General features: G+C 37.7%; 1 protein-coding gene across 6 annotated transcripts in view; it reads left to right on the plus strand.

Moving 5' to 3' along the window:
• Positions 1-21,895, plus strand: part of LOC147361797 (uncharacterized) — a 331,684-nt gene that overhangs the window by 222,772 nt on the left and 87,017 nt on the right. For 3 of the 6 annotated variants that reach the window (XR_015138279.1, XR_015138281.1, XR_015138280.1), the window contains one exon: positions 1-21,895. This exon is cut by the window's right edge and continues 23,770 nt beyond it. The exons of the other annotated variants lie outside the window; for them this stretch is intronic. The gene's annotated coding sequence lies outside the window, so the exon portion shown is untranslated. 6 annotated transcript variants of the gene reach the window in all.

Here is a 21,895-nt window from a genome sequence, read left to right on the forward strand (position 1 = left end):
GCATTGGAGAAGGAAATGGCAACCCACTTCAGTGTTCTTTCCTGGAGACGGGGGAGCGACGGGGGAGCCTGGTGGGCTGCCGTCTATGGGGTCGCACAGAGTTGGACACGACTGAAGTGACTTAGCAGCAGCAGCAGAGCTCAACTATCCTTCCTAGGTTTCCTGGAAGCTAGATGAGGCTTGTGACTGAGTTCCTGCAGATGGACTGTAAACAGAAAGCAACATCTCATACATGTGTTACTTCCAGAGTTTTTGCCTTTGGTCAGAATGAGACTGGCTTCACTGGAAGCCGGGGATCAAAGAAGGCTGAGCCCCATATATAAAATAGATAGCCAATGGGAATTTGGTGTATGGCTCAGGAAACTCAAACAGGGGTTCTGTATCAACCTAGAGGGGTGGGATGGGGAGGGAAATGAGAGGGAGGTTCAAAAGGGAGGGGATATGTGTATACCTATGGCTGATTCATATTGCGGTTTGATAGAAAACAACAAAATTCTGTAAAACAATTGTCCTTCAATTAAAAAAAAAAAAAAAAAGAAGGCAGAGTCATAAGCTGGAAGGAACATGGGTCCCTGAATCATGGATTCTTAGAGAAGAGCCATCATTAATCAGAAGTGTGGTTTATACTTAATACAAAGTACATTCTTTTATATTTAAAGCATTATATCTGCAGGTTGATTCTTACAGAAACTAGTGTTTGCATGTCAATATTTGCAACTATTTAATTCCTTCTACTATTATTAGAATTTATACATTTTCCTTTTTTCCTATATAAATAAACTACTCTGTACTGTTCTTGGTCAAAATATCTGATTATTTTATTAGGATTTCTGGAATTTTCTGTAGAAAAATGCAGAATAGTTTTAAGGATTTGATAAAGATCTCCAAAATTCTCTCTAGAAGTGCTGTGCCAAATTTGTAATCTCACAAGAAGTGAATAAGGAGTCAAAATTTTCTAGACTAATATATTCTCTTTCCACTGATTCATGATGAAAAACCTATATATATATATGTTTGTGTGTGTGTGTTTAATACAATACATTGTCTGCTTCAGGGTTCAGTTCAGTTCAGTCATTCAGTTGTATCCCACTCTTTGCAATGCCATGGACAGCAGCATGCCAGGCTTCCCTGTCAATCACCAGCTCCTGGAGTTTACCCAAACTCATGTTCATTGAGTCAGTGATGCCATCCAACCATCTCATCCTCTGTCATCCCCTTCTCCTCCCACCTTCAGTCTTTCTCAGCATCAGGGTCTTTTCAAATGAGTCAGCTCTTCATATCCGGTGGCCAAAGTATTGGAGTTTCAGCTTCAACATTAGTCCTTCCAAAGAACACTCAGGATTTCCTGTAGGGTGGACTAGTTGGATCTCCCTGCCATCCAAGGGATTCTCAAGAGTCTTTTCCAACACCACAGTTCAAAAACATCAATTCTTCGGTGCTCAGCTTTCTTTATAGTCCAACTCTCACATCCATACATGAATACTCGAAAAACCATAGCCTTGACTAGATGGACCTTTGTTGTTCAAGTAATGTCTCTGCTTTTTAATATGCTGTCTAGGTTGGTCATAACTTTCCTTCCAAGGAGTAAGCATATTTTTATTTCATGGCTGCAGTCACCATCTGCAGTGATTTTAGAGCCCCCCAAAATAAAGTCAGCCACTGTTTCCCCATTTATTTGCCATGAAGTGATGGGACCAGATGCCATGGTCTTAGTTTTCTGCATGTTGAGTTTTAAGCCAACTTTTTCACTCTCCTCTTTCACTTGCATCAAGAGGCTCTTTAGTTCTTTTTCACTTTCTGCCATAAGGGTGGTGTCATCTGCATATCTGAGGTTATTGATATTTCTCCCGGCAATCTTGATTCCAACTGTGCTTCTTCCAGCCCAGCATTTCTCATGATGTACTCTGCATGTAAGTTCAATAAGCAGGGTAACAATATACAGCCTTGACATACTCCTTTTCCTATTTGGAACCAGTCTGTTGTTCCATGTCCAGTTCTAACTGTTGCTTCCTGACATGCATACAGATTTCTCAAGAGGCAGGTCAGGTCGTATGGTATTCCCATCTCTTTCAGAATTTTCCACAGTTTATTGTGGTCTGCATAATAAAAGGCTTTGGCATAGTCAATAAAGCAGAAATTGATGTTTGTTTGGAACTCTCTTGCTTTTTTGATGATCCAGCATCCGGATATTGACAATTTGATCTCTGGTTCTTCTGCCTTTTCTAAAACCAGCTTGAACATCTGGAAATTCATGGTTCACATATTTTTGAAGCCTGGCTTGGAGAATTAGAGCATTACTTTACTAGCATGTGAGATGAATGCAATTGTGTGGTAGTTTGAGCATTCTTTGGCATTGCCTTTCTTTGGGATGAAAACTGACCTTTTCCAGTCCTGTGGCCACTGCTGAGTTTTCCAAATTTCCTAGCATATTGAGTGCAGTACTTTCATAGCATCATCTTTTAAGGTTTGAAATAGTTCAACTGGAATTCCATCACCTCCACTAGCTTTGTTCGTAGTGATGCTTCCTAAGGCCCACTTGACTTCACATTCCAGGATGTCTGGCTCTAAGTGATCACATCATCATGATTATCTGGGTCATGAAGATCTTTTTTATATAGTTCTGTGTATTCTTGCCACCTCTTCTTAATATCTTCTGCTTCTGTTAGCTTCAGGGTTATGAATTTCAATTTCTGTCATTCTAGTTACAGCTTCCATGTTAAAATTATTAGAGTTTATCATATGCCTTAATATTTGGCATTATGAACTCTCATTTATTTTTCTCAAGTGTTTGTTTCTGGCCTTTTTTTTTTTTTTGAGAAACACTTTGTTAAAATCCTTAAAAAGTTCCATAGGGAATATTAAATGAAATGCATCCATTTAATAAATATTTTTTGGTAATTCTATATATTTACAATATTTACTTTCCAACCAGAAAGGTATTTTTTTGTTTGCTTTGTTAATCTAACTTAGTACAAATTTGTACTTTTCCTCATGGTCTCATTCACACTTCAGTCTAATGTGTGTATTGGAATATGAATGGAATGCATGAGGGTTAAGCTTATAGAGAAAATACTGTTTTAAAAATCAATTGTATTTGGAATTATTTTCTGTTCCAGAGATTCTGCTTTTTCAAAATAAGTTCATATGAACCAACAAAGACTAAAAACATAGGCCCATTTGTTCTAGTTTTAGGCTGATTAATATAACATACACTTTAAAAATATGGGAGTTAGTATTTTGATCACATTTTCAATGGTCAAATTACATCTAAAAACTATGTCTAACTACAGATGTCCCACTTTTGTAAAGGTGAATTTGCCTAGCAGAGGAAGATAAAAATTGCAAAGATTCTGGAAATCATGCCAAGCATAAAATAGTTTTAAAAAGTTGGGAATATCTTAGCCCCCAAGAAGGAAAGGCCTGATAATAGATGTAACAAAATACATGAAGTGTTATCCTATCAAAGAACTAGATTTTTCACATCTCTGATATGTGATAAACAGATAAAGATACAATGATAGAAATTTTGATACAATGTTTAGTGAAACCTTTTAACCTCTAGAAAGGTCTAGAAGTGAGCAGGGCTATTTTTCTGAGGTGCTGAGTCCCAGAGGGAGCTGAGCAGACCATCTGTCAGGGACACAGAGTAAGACATTCTTACACAGGGTCACAGCCTGGCCTCTGTGTCCCCAAAGGTCCTGGCCAGCTGTGATTCTGTCATGAGAGTGTCATGCAGTGAAGGTAGTCCCTATTGTTAGTGGAGCTGCATTTTAGCCATCTCAGCAGTCACTGCTGGAGCCAACTATGATTTGATTCTTCTATCTATTAATTATGGGCTGTAAATATTCTGTTTGTGCAGAAAATTCCCTATTCCCTGCACCTGTGGTTGAAAATTTTAGTTATGCAATCTCATAGTCAAGTGATTGTTCCAATGGCAACACAATTTCCTCTGCCACAATTAAGTATTTTTCCCCTTTAAAGAAAAATTCTTCTGTATTATGTGATAATCAGTTTAAAATAATTTCAGGTTTCAGGCTCAAAATACAGACTTAAAAAACATTGTGAAATCTAGAATAAAAATCATCATCCTTATAATTTGGGGCATTTATTTGATCTTTTACAAAATAAAATCTCATTTAAAAAGTAATCTTATGAGACTATATGTTTTAGATCTCAGCTCACAAATTTAAAAATAAATTGAATAGAATAAGTAATGCATTATAAAGGGATATTGTGTGTGTCCAGCACACACAGTTGTGTCCAACTCTTTGTGACCCTATGGACTGTAGCCCGCCAGGCTCCTCTGTCCATGGGGATTCTCCAGGCAAGAATACTGGAGTGGGTTGCCATTTCCTTTTCCAGGGAATCTTCCCAACCCAGGGATCAAACCCATGTCTCCTGCGTCTCCTGCATTGCAGGCTGACTCTTTATCATCTGAGTCACAAGGGACACCCCCATATATACACTACCATGTGTAAAACAGATAGCTAGCAGAAGGCAGTTTTATAGCACAGGATGCTTAGCTCAGTGCTCTGTGATGACCTAGAGGGATGCCCCTGGGTGGGTGAGAGGGAGACTCAAGAGGGAGGGGACATATGTATACTTATGGCTGATTCACATTGTTGTACAGCAGAAACTAGTGCAACATTGTAAAGTAATTATCCTCCAATTAAAAAAAAAACTAGTACGAAAAATATAAAAAAGATACTTCATTATGAAAGGAAAGAAAGTTCTGAGGCAAAATCTAGAGAGATATGTAAAGCCTGGAAGGGATTTTGTTTAATGGGAGTAACTAGAGAATATTCATATGCTGATATAGAAGAATCATTAGTAAGTAAGATTAAGTGCACAGGAACAATGGATAACTCATGGATCAAGGGTTGGAGAAGATAGATTTCAGGTACAGATACATGAATGGCCTGAAAATTGCTTCCTCTGCAACAGGTTAAACAAGATAAGGGGAGACACAGTTATGGGTAAGGAAGCAGAAATGCAGCAGTGTGTTCATAACCACCCCTGACTTTTCCTGTGATGATGGAAGTATAGTAATCTGCAGTGACGTGACAGCACGTTGAGACAGGGGACCTGAGGGTAATGGTGAAAGTGGGGAATGAATGATCAATGAAGGGACTAGAAGAGGGAGCTTGTTCAGAATACACAACTGGATGGCTGAAGACTTTTGAAAGCAGAGATGAAAATGTGCAATACAGTTTTGTTGGAATGATCTAACGGTCTACATAGTTGTATTGCACATTTGTTCTCTACTTTGAGCTATGTCTAGTACTGCTGCAGTGGTTGATTTGCAGAGGAACATTTTGGAAGAAGAGCAGGATAGAAGGAGGCAGGGTGATGAGTCATCACATATAGGATGTAAATGAACTAAAAATAGAGAGAAATGGGTGATATCAGAAGATTTATTTGGCAAACTAAGAGGGGTAAGAAATATTAGTGACAATAGAAAATTATTGTTGTAGGAAAAGGATGTTAGGGCTTCCCGTGTGTTGATGGTGGTGCCATTGAGGAGTTAAGTGAAAGTCAAGTTATCCCAGTTGAGGTAATCAACAAACTCTAAGGTCATTAAGTCTTAGAAGAGCCATCTACTGACTTCGGAGTCTCTCCAAATGATGCAGGCAGGAAAATGATAGGGTAGATGTCAAAATCTTAAGGCAGCGTGAACCTCAAGGAAAAACTTGCTTTCAAAAGATTTTAGTTGTTAAAAAGTAAAATATAACATTCTGTGAAATGGTATTGTCAATTTAGGATTGTTATGCTCGGTGCCTGAGGTTCTCATAAGTAGCATCTGGGGAAAAATGGAGTCCAAGAAAGGATAAGGAACAGAAATGAAAGAATGAATGTTAAGTCTATGAGGGAAAGAGAAAATAAGGGAAAGAACGATGTGAAGAGGGATTCCAGTGTTTGTCATGCTTCAGTTTCATCCCCAGTTTTGCTAGTTCCTGACTGGTGAAATTATTACAGATAACAGTCTATAAAATGGAGATAACATTGCAAATACTGTGTATGGTAGTAATGAGAATTAATGAGATATACAGCCTTTAAAATAGTGCACAGTACCAAATGCTTAAGCAACATTAGCATTTATTTTTTATTATTACTGTGTTGTCATCATTATTATTATCTAGCTCATAATTAAGAAGACAGACTTTCTGGGAAAAGTTCCTTTTAATCATCTAATAATAAAGTTTGATAGAGGTCTCTTTGTATTTTCCACAAACTCAAAACATTAATTTTAGATTGGCTCTACAAAAGTAGAGCATAATAGAGTGAATTTGGTTGTACATAAATCATGAGCATCAGAATCACCGAGACCTAACCTAGCACTTTAGAGTTAGAATCTTTCTGTTGGAAAGGGGAGGAAGGGGGAGATATTTACAATATTGATTTTGGGGACAAATCATTCATTTCAATGAGATCAAGCTTTCTGCTCCCAGAAAATCTTGGGATTAGACTATTATTTTTTCTACTTTCACTACTATCCTCCTTATAAAAATTAATGAATGTTTCTAAGAGAAAGGATAATCTTTGTAAATCATTTTCAGTTTGTGTAAAGCATTTAATATAATTTAAAAATATTAATACATTTGCTAGAAAAAAAATTTCTGCAAGTTGTCATGAAAAGTTGAGCCTCAGATTTAGATAAACAAAGGAAAAGAATGGACTATTATTAACATTTTCAACAAAGGTATAAATATACATATGGCTGAAAAGATAATATTATTTTTAATTAAACAATAAGGAACTGATGAAATAGTTTTATCCTTGTACATCTGAGCTTGTAGTGCATTCACTGCCATAACACTCAGTGCATCTAGAATTGTTTTGGCTTCGCATGTCTGATTACCCAGAGATACATTCTTTTCTTATGAACATTATGGAGGAGTCTGCTTAATATAGGAAGAACTTTCTCCTTTAATAATCAATTTATTTACCAGATTTGTAAAAATACAGATATATTTTTGGAATTTGTTGAAAGGGCTGTATCCTTGTTATTCTTGGTATGTTGGGTATATTCTCCTACATTTAGCCTACAACTATACTGCTCAAATCAATTTATCAGGTGACAAAATCATTCTTTCTCTCAATCATTATATCCATATGGCACCAAAAGTCATCTGAGATTTTGTTGTGGTTGTTTAACTGCTAAGTCATGTCTGACTTTTTGCACCCTCATGGACTGTAGCCCACTTGGCTGCTCTGCTTATGGGATTTCCCAGGCAAGAATACTGGAGTGGGTTGCCATTTCCTTCTCTAGGGGATCTTCCTGATCCAGGGATTGAACCTGTGTCTCTTGGATTGGCAGGCAAATTCTTTACCACTGAAACACCAGTGAAGTTCTAAGCCTGGCTTAAAGAATTTAAGTTTTCACTTAGAAAACAGTTTTCATGTACTACTAGGTAATGCTTTGTCTTATGAAAGTAGATGCCCTTATGACTGTCCCCTGAATAGTTATATTCTTATCATATATTCACTCAACAAAATATAGTAGCACTTTGTAGACTTAAAAAACATCACAACCTAAAAGTTAAGAGCTGTATTTTTAGGACTTAAGACTAATGGAGATAGCATCACAAGTAACCCCAAGAGAATTGCTCTGAGGCAGGGGTTGCGGGGTGCAGCCAGGTTATATAGAAATTTTGAAACAAAGGACAGGTAGTTTGAGCTCAAAGATTATTGTAAACCAAAGAAAATCAGATATCCCAAGTTGTTTGCTAAGGAGTTTGCTCTTTTCTGTGTTTGGGAAGATGCAAGAGTCTGGGCTCATTGAAATCATCCCTTTGATATGCACCTCAGCTATGTGGGGCCAGTAAGTGTGTTTTCACATCCTGAATTTCCTCAGGGCTCACCCTGGGGGAGTGGCTGCAGTTTGCTAAATGGCTGCTAAATGGCAGGTATTTTTCCCTTGCTCGATGCTCGCCATCTGTGGTGGCTTCAACTGCTGATGTCTGTGACATCCTTTGCTTACTGATATGGTTGGAAATATTCCATTTTTCAACTTATTGAACAGCACCAAATATCATCATTGTGTTAATAAGTACTTGGGTACAAAGATGAAAATATTCTTGCTCTTAAAGAACTTACCATCTGGTTGACCTTCAGTTTGAGGAAAGAGAAAAGCCCATAGCATACCATATTATAAAAGTAATATTCTTTGTGGATTCATGCCAGACCATCCACCCACTTCTGACCCCTCAAGTTGTAAAATAATTATATTATTCATAATGTTAGAGCCAAAACTATTTTTGTAACATTGCTTTCTTGAATTACAAATGTTCTGCATGGATACATGATTATAAGTAATTCAAATAATACAAAATATACAGGCTAAAGGATGAAAGAGCTTGCCTCTCACTTTCCTTCCCTCTCTTGCCAAGGTTCTTGCCCAAAGGCAGAAAGTATTAACTGTATAAGATGTATTATTTGCAGGATTTATTTAAAAGAATAAATATCTCAATGTGTGTCTTCCTATCAAGGGACATGGGGTTTGGGCTGCATTTAAATCTTTCTATTATTTTTTTTTTGATTTCTTATTGCTAATACATAGGAAAGTTATCTTTGATTTTTATAGTTTTACTTTTGGCAGCATTACCATCCATTTATATTTTCCCAATGTTTCTAAACTGAATCTTTCTGTGTTCTAGATAGGTAATGCCATCGACCCATAGCTAGATTTTCTTTATCTTCAATGTTTACTCTTTCTATTCATTTTCTTTCTCTCATTGCACTTCTTGAGTTCTGAGAATAAGGTTGAGAATAATGATGGTAGGAATTCCCTGATGGCCCAGTGGTTAGGACTCTATACTCTCACTGACAAGGGTGTGGGTTTGATTCCTGGTCAGGGAATTAAGATTCTGCAAGCTGAGAGATGCAGCCAAAAAAAAAGGAGGTAGCAATTGTATTTCAGTGAGGATCTTTTTGGTTGCAAATAATATACATTTATTTATTTTTGGTTGTGCTGGGTCTTCATTGCTGCACGGGCTTTCTCTAACTGTAGCGAGTGGGGCTACTCTTCATTGCAAAGATCAGGCTCCTCATTGTGGTGGCTTCTCTTGTTACAGAGCACAGGCTCTAGAGTGTATGGGCTTCAGCAGTTGCTGCATGTGGGCTGAGTAGTTGCAGCTCCCAGGCTCTAGAGCACAGGCTCAATAGTTGTGATGAACAGGCTTAGTTGCTCTGAGGTATGTAGGATCTTCCTGGATCAGAGATCAAACCTATGTTGGCTGTACTGGATGCGGGCAGATTCTTTGCCACTGAGCCACCAGGGAAGCCCCAAATAACATGCATTTAACTTGAATAAATTTATGTTAAAAAAAAGAGGAAATCATTAGGAGATTCACACAACTTACAGCTTGGCCAGAAAGATACTCTAAACCAGGCATTGACATGCAGCCAGAGCTCATTCCCTTGTTAGCTCATTTAAAATTTTCTCTCCATTCAGGCCTCATGTTCTAAAGATATCGATCACCCTCTTATTGACAGAACCATAGATACAGGGTTTCTTGTTTCCTACCTCCATACTTCTGCCACTAGTTGGAATGGAATCCCTTTCTTCCTCTTCAGTTTGAAAAACAAAAACAAATACATAAAAACAACATCTGAGAAAGAATGATGATTGGTTTGGGTTGGCTCAGATGTTTAACCTTAAACAATGAACTAGGAGTTGGTGGAGCCTTCTTCCCCACCGTACAGTTGTTTTGTTATGGGGAGCACTTCCCCAGAGAATGGAGTTGTCTTTTCCCGAATACAGGAGTAGTATTAAGCAGACAAACAAAAGATGTTCAGGACAGTAGACATCCTAATCTTGTTAGTACCTTTAATGGGACTGCATTAAAAAATGCTCATCTATGAAGTGTGATAGATGGTAAATTCTCTATTTTTCTGGGAGGTGCATTTTAATCAAAAAAAGAATTGGTGTTGACAGTTCATGTATGTAAAAGGTTTTCAGCATTTGTCTAGATGCTCTCATAGATTATATTTTGAAATCTATTTATAGTGTTTAGAATTTAAAAGGATTTATTTATTTATTTTTTTTTTCTAAAACATTTTTAATTTATTTAAAAACAATAATAATAAACTCATTGCATATTAACAGATCATTTTCCTTAGGAGAAATAAAACCAAACATAGAAAAGTGGCATTCTTTTACATTTACGAATATCTCTTTGATATTGGATTAGTGGAAAGTACATAGATTCTCATATCTGTTTCACACATTTCATTAGCTCTCAGGGCTCTGATAGGATCATATGTCATCCAGCAAAATGTGTAGGAACTTTTTCTCTCCATCTTCCTCCACATCTCTCCTCTGTTCATTTTCCTCTAGTCCCTTAGCAGAATTTGTATTTTGTTTCCTGCTTGCTTCTCTTGATCCAGCCAGATAAAATTAATATTTTATGAATTAGATTCTATTCCAGCAGGAAGAGTCTGTCTTTGTAATCCAAATGGAGGCTGCCTCTTTCCAAAAATTCTCTGTTCTAGTAGTTAGAATTCTTTGGAAATCAGTTTGAGAATGGCCATCATTGTTAAAAGTTGAGTTCAAAAAGAACACCCTTTTTTCTTCTTGAGTGGAAAACTAATAAGAGAAATACTGAGTAGACACACTAGATAAGAGGACTGTAGAGATGCAAATATCCCTTGTATCCACTCTTGTCTCCTTTGATTTTTCTTTTCTTTTCATTTTTTTGTCTTCTTCCTACTCTTTCCCTCAACCCATTTCTTTATATGCCCTCTTTTCAACCTTAACAAACTATAAGGTTTGGGAAAACACCTCTCAGCAGAACTGTTCTGACAACCGTTGAGTTGGGGTTACCCCAGTGATCCTGAGCAAGAGGGACATGAAAAGCAGAACAATCTCCATGAGTTTAGCAACAGCCGAGATGAAGAAAATGATAGCTTGAGCCAGAGCACAGGACATGCACTAAGCATCTGAATCTCTCTCTAAAATGCAGATTCTGATTTGTACGTGTGGGATATAGCCTGACCATCTGATTTCTAACAAGCAACCAACCATGTTGCCCATGGGACACAGTTTGAGTAGCAAAAATAAATGCATTGTAATTTCCTGTAAGTCAACCATGCACATTAACTAAATAAAGTCTTTAATAGTACACCCAGAGTCAGAAACAGTGACTCTAATTTTCATCTCCACAATGGCTCTCTTCTATTTTTTTGGTCAAGATAACCTCACAGGTTATATGTGGCTGGCAATTGAGTAACACTAGTGATGTGTTGGGGAGCATAGTTTGATTTCAAACAGGCTCCCTTTATTGAGGAACACCCTCAGTGGTAAAGGGTCTACTCACCAATGCAGGAGGTGCAGGTTCGATCCCTGGATTGGGAAGATCTCCTGGAAAAGGTAATGGCAACCGACTCCAGTATTCTTGTCTGGGAAATCCCATGGAGAGAGGAGCCTGGTGGGCTACAGTCCATGAGTCGCAAAGAGTGAACACAACTGAGTGATTAAGTATGTATGAGCACTCACTACCCCAAAGGGGATCAGTAGAGAATTAAAAAGGAGGCCAGTGTGTCACTGGAAAAATGAGAAGGTGTCCTGTTGTCTCATGTCACTGCATTGTCAGAGAAGGGGCCTAGATCTTCATGATTCTTCTCCCTTTAGTGGTTACACTGAAGCAGGAACTTTGCTGCTTGTTGACCTCTCACCTCTACGGCCACTCTCAAGGGACAAGCGTCTTACTTCCTGTTGACCCAGAAGCTTCACCTTGCTAAGTGTCATAGCTTTCCATTATCTCATAATATCTGTGGTCACAATTTGCCTACTATTACCTGTGTTCTGATCAAAGTACTTATTTTTTTAAACTCACTGGATGCTTGTTCTCCCTCTTTCATCTCTTAATACAAGATACAACAATTAGTACATTAAGGACACTCCTTAAATAAACCATAAAGCTAAAAATCATTTAGCTTTGATATATGTGCACGCGTGCTCAGTTGTTGCTGTGGTTCAGTCACTAAGTCATGTCCAACTCTCTGCAATCCCATGGACTGTAGCCTGCCAGGCTCCTCTGGCCATGAAATTTTGCAAGCAAGATACTAGAGTAGGTTGCCATTTCCTTCTCCAGGGGATCTTCCTGACCCAGGAATCGAACCTGCATCTCTTGCATCTCCTGCATTGGCAGGTGGATTCATTACCACTCTGCCACCAGGGAAGCCCCTTGGATTTTATATTTTTCCTCCTAAATTGATGTGTATTCTTTTTTAAATTGAAGTATAATAGACTTGCAATGTTGTATTAGTTCCCAGGGAACAACATGGTCATTTAACATTTATACACATGATGAGATGATCACCATGATTAGTCAGTTATCATGTTACTGCTTAAAGTTGTTGTTCAGCTGCTCAGTTGTGTCTGATTCTTTACGACCCAATGGACTGCAGCACACCAGGCTTCTCTGTCCTTCACTGTCTCCCAGAGTTTGTTCAAACTCAGGTTCATTGAGTCGGTGATGCCATCCAACCATCTCATCCTCTGTTGTCCCCTTCTTCTCCTGCCTTCAATTTAAAATTACTACATTATTGACTATATTCCCTATTCTGTATATATACATGCCCATGACTTACTTATTATATATCAATAACTATAAGTTTGTGCCTCTTAATATATAGTGTGCAAATATTTTCTCTTATTCAGTAGGTCATTCTTTTGTTTTGTTGCTGACTTTGCTGTGCAAAAGTCATTTAGTTTGATGTAGTCTCATTTGTTTATTTTAGCTTTGGTCTTTTGGAGACCACAGATCCAAAAAATAATAGTAAGACTCATGTAAAACAGCTGGCTGTCAGTGATTCCTTCTATGGATTTTATGGTTTCAGGTCTTACATTCAAGTCTTTCATGCAGTTTTAGTTTATTTTGTATATTGTGTAAGATAGTGGTTCAGATTTATTGATGTGTATTCTTAAGTAATTTTTAAGCTTGCACTGCTTAATTTCAACATAAGTTTTAAGTTCTTTTTGGCAGAGATTATGCCTTTATTTCTTTCTTATTACTTACAGCTTTAGTATAGTATTTTGTGTACAGTGACATTCATTTTGTACTTTTGAGTGAATGTGTTTTAAATTTCAGTTTGGTAAATATTTTCTGATGACATTTTATTGCCTCCAAGACATATAAAGAATGAATAATAATTGCCTGCCAAGTTGGGCACAGTGGTGATTAAATGGTATTGTTAGGTTTTTCCTTATCCTGAATGTTACAGAAAGAACTAGAGCATATTGTACAGTGATTAATTAATTGCTCCTGCTAGATACATGTGTCTCTCTCTCTGTGTTAGTGTATGTAAGAGAAAGAGTTCAAAAGGAGATTGAGTCTAAGTGAGCTATAAGTAAATATAACTATTAAAATAACTTCCTAAATGATACACAATGCTAAAATGATAAAATAAAATTTAAAATGGTCAAGATTTGTGAGGGCCTTCTCCAATGGCTCAGCAGTAAAGAATCTGCCTGCAATGCAGGAGACACAGTTTCAATCCCTGGGTGGGAAAGATCCCCTGGAGGAGAAAATGGCAACCCATTCCAGTATTCTTGCCTGAAAAATCCTGTGGACAGAGGAGCCTGGCAGGCTGCAGTCCAAAGGGTCGTGAAGAGTTGGATACGACTGAGTACACACACACACACACACAAATTTGTGAAGACTTATATGGTGGTGAAAGTGTGAAAGTGTTAGTCACTTACTCATTTCTGACTCTTTGTGATCCCATGGACTGTAGCCAGAATACTAGACCAGAATACTAGAGTGGGTAGCCATTCCCTTTTCCAGGGGATTTTCTTGACCCAGGGATCGAACCAGGGTCTCCTGCATTGCAGGCAGATTCTTTACCATCAGCCACCACGTAAGCCCTATAGTGTGGTAATAAAAGCTAAAATGAGGTCTCCAAGTTTATGGACAACCAAAAGAGAAAGCATAGTAAAGTAGATAACATGCATGAAAATTATTTCAAGTAAAAGAAGAGAAAAGGAACACAATGCTTTTCACTGGGGAAACATGAGACTGTAATTAATCCAGTATAGTCCTCGAATGATGTCACGTCAATGTTTTTAAAATCTACATAGCATTTTTCCCCACTTGCACATCCTATACCCTCTCTTTAGAGAGCCCAAAGAAGTGGTCAGTAGAATATCTCATTCAGTGGGATAATCCTATCTTCCAAGTCCTCCTCTACACTTGATGGCTTAAGCTCATTCTCAATAGCATTCCTTTTACTATCAAAATGTTATTAGAATGAATGATAAATTGTATAAAACCTACCCTTGGTCAGACAAGGAGGGTAAAGAGAAATAATAGAAGTGAAAACATATCTTACACCAGTTAACACCCATATTAAAATCTGTTTTGTACGGGATCTGAAGCAAGACTGAATTTTTTACCCAGTGAGAACAGAAAATCTGTACCGTGCTGAAGGGCAAGGCAAAAAGCTACAGTGTTTGTTGGAATATGTCCTTCAGTGAAGGAGTCTTTGTGCAAGGTCTCAGTTCCTGACTCATCAGCTTATTCTCTTAAAGGCTCGGAGCCAGTGATTCTGTCTGGACCAGGCAAAAGCTGGCTATGGTGAAGGTCAGTGCAAATGGAAGCATATGAGGAAATATACTCCCACGTCTTAATTCTTTTTTTCCTGGATGAACATCTGTTCTAGTCTTAGAATCAGGAGAGCTAATATCACAGGAAGTAAAGGCTATTTCCTAGACTGGTCTTTTGCCCAATACCACATCCTGAGGTCCTGAGAAAGAACAGCTGGGAGGGTACCAGCGCCAGTGGCTAGGAGCCTGTTTTCATGATTTTGATTATCAAAAGTAGGATATTGGGGCATATAAGAGCTGTATGGAGATTTGACTTTCTACAAGTTTCTTAGAAGAATCACAGAAACAGGAAAAAACATTATAAAATTTAAGTAAAAATTATACTGTAATAAAGATCAAAGGCAATTTACTCTGCTTTTCATTTTGTAAATGTTTACCATTGTATGTAAGCAAGATTTTATCCCGAGTATTTATTTATAATGTTTTGCTTCTCTAATATTAGGTCTCACATTCTGAGTTGATACAAAGTTATTTATTTTTCTCTACAGCTTACACATGGATCAAAATCTTGAACTCATCTTTGACACTTTCTTCTAACATTTTAAGTTTGATCCTTTACCACTCTTATCAGTTTCCTTTGATTCTGTCCTCACAGGTACAACCATTTTTCCTCCTTTAAACAATCCTGGATATTGTCATCAACTACATTTTCTTAAAGCAACACTCTAAACTTTCTGGCTGAAAATCTTTTAATGAATTCTCCTTGATTTTCATAATGTGTGTGCTAAGACACTTCTGTCGTGCCTGACTCTTTGTGACCCTATGGACTGTAGTCTGCCAGGCTCCTCTGTCCATGGGATTCTCCAGGAAAGAATCCTGGAATGGGTTGCCGTTTCCTCCTCCAGGGGGATCTCTCCGACCCAGGGATCGAGCCTGGGTCTCCTATGTCTCTTGCATTGTCAGGCAGGTTCCTTACCACTGGTGCCACTTGGGAAAAGCCCTTTCATAATGTATGAACTATTTGTTCTAGTGTTCAAAGTTCTTCAAAACTTGGTACCCATAAATTTTCTAATGGGATCTTCTATACTTCATTTACATAATATAATTCATGTTCCAGGCAGACTGGAATATTTAATATGGCAGCAAAGGCCCTTCACAGGTCCATCTGTCCAGTTGTATCATGGGTACCTTTCCTGTTAACCATAAAAAGCCATCTAATCTTTCTCTAAGGCTTCCAGATGATGTATGTATTGGTACTTTTGAAAACTCACGCTCACTCAAAATATTGCCTTTTCCTTGTATGTTTGAATTTCAGGTAACTCTCAAAATCCAAATCAAGAACACCTGAAAAGCCTATCCCTGCTTACCCGAGCAGAGATGATCATTTTATCCTTTTAGCCATCCTTACATTCAGTGCATTTCCTAAACACATGCTTATGGCAATATGTCAGGATAATAAGTTCATTCTTCTCTTTCTCCCTTCCTAGACTGGAGAGTTAATTGAGGGCTAAAATACTCTTCCGTTCATCTTTGTAAATCTCAAGGTCTCAGCAGAGTTCCTGGCACAGTAGGTTCTCAGAAAGTTAATGCTGCCTGCGTGAATATTTCTTATTTCTTGACATGCATTTTTTCACTTTTATAGCATTTCTGAAGCCAGTTTCTCTCCTAGAATGTTCTTTGGCACCCCCTTCCATGTGCGCTTCCAGCTGTTCAGTAGTGAGAGCATGTGTGACTTTGAATTGAGGCAATCTTTGGTTTGAGGACCACTACTTCACTCCCAGCCTGAGCTATATGCTTTCAGGACTGCCTGGGCATAAATATATCATATGCTTAGCATTTGCCATTGTAAGTCTTTCTGTGCATCACAATCCTAAGCACCTGGCTGATGACCATACCAATGCACGAACGATATTTTAAGCATATCATTGTAATATAACACTTAGGATATTGCTCTCACACGGGAGGTGCTCAGTAGCTGTTACTGAATATGAATTGATGGCTTTATTTCCATCAGCTTGATGTCTTTGCCTAGAACAGCTCTGTGCCACTGATTACAATGGGAGATTGTGTTGTACATTTTCCTTCCTAGTTGCATAAATTCTGAGGATTCTCGCTGTTTATCTATATCTTACAAAAAGTATTTTCTCTCACTTCAGTATCCTTCTATGTCAATTCTGAATCTATAAAATTATTTCCTTTTTATATCTTCTCATTTTAAAATTATCTTTCATGTGGAATCATATTGTCTTCTGAAAGTCAAAACAAAGTCATCTTCACTGATTTCTTCCTGGTCATATGTTTATTTTTGAAAGAATCTATATAGCTTAAGCATAATTTTTCTTTTCTTACAGAAAACCTTTGTCTTGTTTCTTTCTTTTTTTTTTTTTTTAACCTATAACGTTTCTTTCATTGGCCCATACATTAATATAACCTCCACATGTTTTTTCCAGTAAGAAGTTGATACTCACTGGTCCATATTTCTCAACCTAATATTTATGATCTTTTCTTTGGATTTGACTCACATGAGCAATCTAACAGTTCTTAAATGTGGGAGAAATGGAATAATAAATTTAACTTATCAGGGAAGAGTTCCATATTTTCATCTCTATATTTTTCAAGCTTTTTCATAGATATAATCTCATTCTAGGAAATTATGCTTATAGATATGGTGAATTTTACACTTGGGCATATTTTTCCAATGTCGAGTGAAATTTAGGAATAAACATCTGTCAGATGTTTTTCTCAATAAAGACCAAGACATGCAGTTCAGTACTAATTTATTCCAGCCCATCCCCTTCATATTCCTTTTTTCTCTATTTTCTTCCTATTAAACACCTGAATGTCTGGCATACTAAATAGCTTGCTTATTTTCTTATTTTCTTTCCTTATTGGGATGTAAGATGCAGCATGTAAGGAAAAACTTGAGACTTGTTTGTTCATTGATTGTTGAATTATTATATTCTAGAAGCTAGAATAGGAGAAGGCAATGGCACCCCACTCCAGTACTCTTGCCTGGAAAATCCCATGGACGGAGGAGCCTGGTGGGCTGCAGTCCATGGGGTCGCTAGGGGTCGGGCACGACTGAGTGACTTCACTTTCACTTTTCACTTTTATTGGAGAAGGAAATGGCAACCCACTCCAGTGTTCTTGCTTGGAGAATCCCAGGGACGGGGGAGCCTGATGGGCTGCTGTCTATGGGGTCGCACAGAGCCAGACACGACTGAAGCGACGCAGCAGCAGCAGAACCTGGAACAGTGCTTGGTGTAGAATAGTTCTACAATAGACATGTGTCTGATAAGCAAATTCATTTGGTTTTTCGTTACTTGTATTTATTCCTGTGCATGTCTTGTATCTATTGATCATTAATTGCTATATTTTTTCCTATGGATGAATCGATTTTTAAAAATTTTCTTACAGATTTCCCTGCCTCCTTCGAGTTAGTTCTTTTCTCTGTTGAATATTCCATAGCTTTTTAATTATTTATATCATTAGAAAGGGGCTTTAAAAGGAACTTGTAACAGAGAAAATAAGTCAATATTTTATTCATGTCTTATGCAGAGAAAGCATCTGATCATATTCAATAAATACATGAGCTCCAAAGGGTTACCCATCTCAGAACTGAACTTGTCCAACCTCTGAAGTTGAGTAGAATGGAGTGAAGCATCAGTTGGTACTCAAACTGGAACCACCACTGGATTTACTAACACAATGCTCATGCTTTTCTCCTTAGGAAATATGTAGCATCCTTTCTGTAGTTATATCCAGTTCATAGCATATTTTTTTATTCACAGTTGATAGTTTAGACCTGGTTACTTTCAGTGCCAGATAAAATGATGCAGCATTTCATGGTTCTTATGTAAAAATCTATAAAATCAGGTAGACATCTCAAAAAAACATTTTTATAAATGTATTTGTATATTTAAAAATTCTGACTCTTTAATATCTGGTCCTGTAAATGACACTATTCAAAGCTGCAAAAAAGAACTCCTTGACTCAATCCATTTCAAATATTTTAAATTTAAATACCAGGATCTGATCAACTTGGCTTTCTTGCAAATACCTTAAGAGCTAGCTAGCCACATGAGATTCAGTAGGATTATATTAAACCTTTGATAAGGATTTATGTTCCCACAGAATAGCAAAGACAAATAGTTAAAGCTGGACAAATCTACATGCATACCCAGAGGTAACCGATCTTCAGGGGTGCAAGTATGGGACATAGAGAATTCCTACTTGTTTCTCTGCCAATTTCTTGCTATGTTTCTTCATTCAAGCCATAAGTGCATTGCTAAAGATTCCACTGTGGCAAGTGAAAAGATGAATGGAATTTAGGTCTCTTTTGTGAGATCCAAGAGGAAAGAGAAAGGACACAGTAAAGCTTTTATTGACCCAAGTCCAAATCCAGTGTGTCTAACTAGGAAATTGTTCATTCAGATGAAAGCCAAAAAGTATCTCAGCCTAATGTGGCTGAAGCAGCAAAATCAATTCTGAGCACAACAGCTCTGTTGAGTAAGTATTTAAAGGAAACAGAAAAGGCCTGCACAAATTAATAAATGACAGTAAGAATAAGAGAGATGTTGCCTTTGCCTCATATCCCTTTTATATGATCTTTTATACATGATATTTTGCTGGTGAAATAAAAATGATTATTTTCTTCACCTGTTAAAAAGAAAACACTGTCTTACTAAAACAGTTATTTTTATATCACTATTAATTTATGCTTTTGAACTAATTTTTCTTTCCAAAGATGAGATGAATTTATTCTCCCTATTGGTTATATTTGATCCCATTCCTCTAGTGTAAAGAATTCTTGTGCATAATTAAGGGTGGGTCTTTAATTTTTTTATTGGTTGATATTTTGCTTACTGCTAATTAAAAACAGGTTAAAGCAATACTTAAATGGATTTCTATGACTCATTGTAGGAAGAAAGGATTTTCAAATGATAGATATTATGACATTATGAAAGAAACATGCCAATAAACATATTTCTTATTAGATTCAGTGGATAAAGGATCAGAGTTTGTTAGTGATTATATAACAGCCATTATTAAAATTTGTTGGCTCCAGATACATGCAATAAAATTTCTTTTCCTTGTATCTATCTTTTTTATCCATGTTTTGATAGATAAGATCTACATTTAACAATTGTCAATCAATATGACTGAAAATATCTTATCTAACAATCACTACCTGATATTGTATTCTTGCCAAAAGTGTTATCTTACCTGATTTATGCTTTCACAGTGACATACTATGGGGCTTCCCAGGTGGCATTGGTAGTAAAGAACCTGCCTGCCAATACGGGAGACCTAAGGGACATGGGTTTGATCCCTGGGTCAGGAAGATCCCCCGGAGGGGGGAATGGCAGCCCACTCCAGTATTCTTGCCTGGAGAATCCCATGGACAGAATAGCCTGGCAGGCTACAGTTCGTAGGGTCGCAAAGAGTCAGACACAACTGAAGCTGTTAGCATGCGTGCACGCTAGTGACACATATAGTGACATACTATACTCTGTTCTCTAAGAAACCCTTCACTCAGTTTATATAACTAGGGCATGAGGTAATCACAGGAAAGCATACTTTTTCTGTAACAGCATATTCCACTTAATATGTTCAACTTGGTGTATATTTCAGGTTTCAGCTTAGGTGACCAGTATCTCTTAAATATTTGCCAAATGATGAGTTTACATTTATCTATATTAAAGGGAATTTGTATTATAGATGTGAATATTTTGTTAATCTCAATAAGTAGTGATTTGGAAGCTAGACTCTGCAATGTTGTGCCAAAAATTTATCAAGCTATGACAAGCCTAGACAGCATATTAAAAAGCAGAGACATCAGTTTGCCCACAAAGATCCCTCTAGTCAAAGCTATAATTTTTCCAATAGTCATGTACAGATGTGAGAGTTGCACCATAAAGAAACCTGAGGGCCAAAGAGTTGATCCTTTCAAACTGTGGCGCTGGAGAAGACTCTTGAGAGTTCCTTGGACTGAAAGGAGATCAAACCAGTCAACCTGAAAGGAAATCATGCCTGAATATCCATTGGAAGGACTGATGCTGAAGGTGAAGGTCCAATACTTTGGCCACCTGATGTGAAAATCTGATGATGGAAAAGACCCTGATGCTGGGAAGATTGCAAGAAGGCGGAGAAGGGAACGACAGAGGATGATGTGGTTGGATGGCATCACCAACTCAATGGACGTGAGTTTGAGCAAACTCTGGGAGATAGTGAAGGACAGAGAAGCCTGGTGTGTTGTAGTCCATGGAGTTGCAAAGAGTTGGACGTGACTTAGTGACTAAACAACAATCACTACCCAAATTATAACAGTAGGGTGATGTTACCTAATGCCAATGAGTTCCATGCATTGTGTACTTATTCTATGGCTTACTGGGAGAGAAGTGTTGGAGTATTCAGTTTTGCTTTTAACCACACAGTGCTTCATGTAACATGACGTTCTCTTGTTAGATGTGTACATGCTTGGCACTGCTATATCTTCTTGTTGAATTTTTAACAATAAGGACTTTGGTTTTGTAATGTATTTTCCCCATTGCCTATGTGGGGGTTGAAAAAACTCAGACACTACCTTTCCAGAACCCTTGGGAAACGTAGTCCATGTAGGCCCATAGACTGCCTTTTTGTGAACTAGGGAAAAGATATCCCCTCTCAAGAGGCACACATCCATGGGCATATATCTTGATAAGCAAATAATTCCTTCGTATGAGTTAGATTTCCTCATAGCTCAGTGGATAAAGAATCTGCAGGCAGTGCAGGAGATCTGGGTTCAATCTCTGGGTCAGGCAGATTCCCTGAAGAAGGAAAAGGGAACCCACTCCAGTATTCTTTTCTAGGAAATCCTCTGGACAGAGGAGCCTGGCGGGCTACAGTCCATGGGGTCACAAAGAGTTGGACACCACGGCGAATAAACCACCATGAATTAGAAAAAGGTGCCACTTCCTGTGGTTGCATGGAGCCCTCACACTTACACACAACTTGGTGTGAAGCAAGCTCTTTTTTTTTTAATTAATTAATTTCTTTTAGTTGGAGGATAATTTCTTTACAATATTATGGTGATTTTCCCCATACATCGACATGAATCACCCCCCATCCCGAAACCCTCTCCCACCTCCCTCCCCACTTCATCCCTCTGGGTTGTTCCAGAGCACCAGCTTTGAGTGACCTGCTTCATGCCTTGAACTGAAGCAAGGTAACTCTTAATGTAGGTCTTCCTGTGCTTTACAGTAACTGTACAACCATATGTAACCATATGCAGTGGTCCTGGTAATTACTTCCAATTAAGATATTGTATATAGTTTTTTTTTTTTTTTTAAGATATTGTATATAGTT

This window comes from Bos grunniens, chromosome 12 (assembly GCF_055505025.1).
Source record: "Bos grunniens cultivar Pamir isolate PY7600 chromosome 12, Bosgru_T2T1.0, whole genome shotgun sequence".
Classification (NCBI taxonomy): Eukaryota; Metazoa; Chordata; class Mammalia; order Artiodactyla; family Bovidae; genus Bos; species Bos grunniens.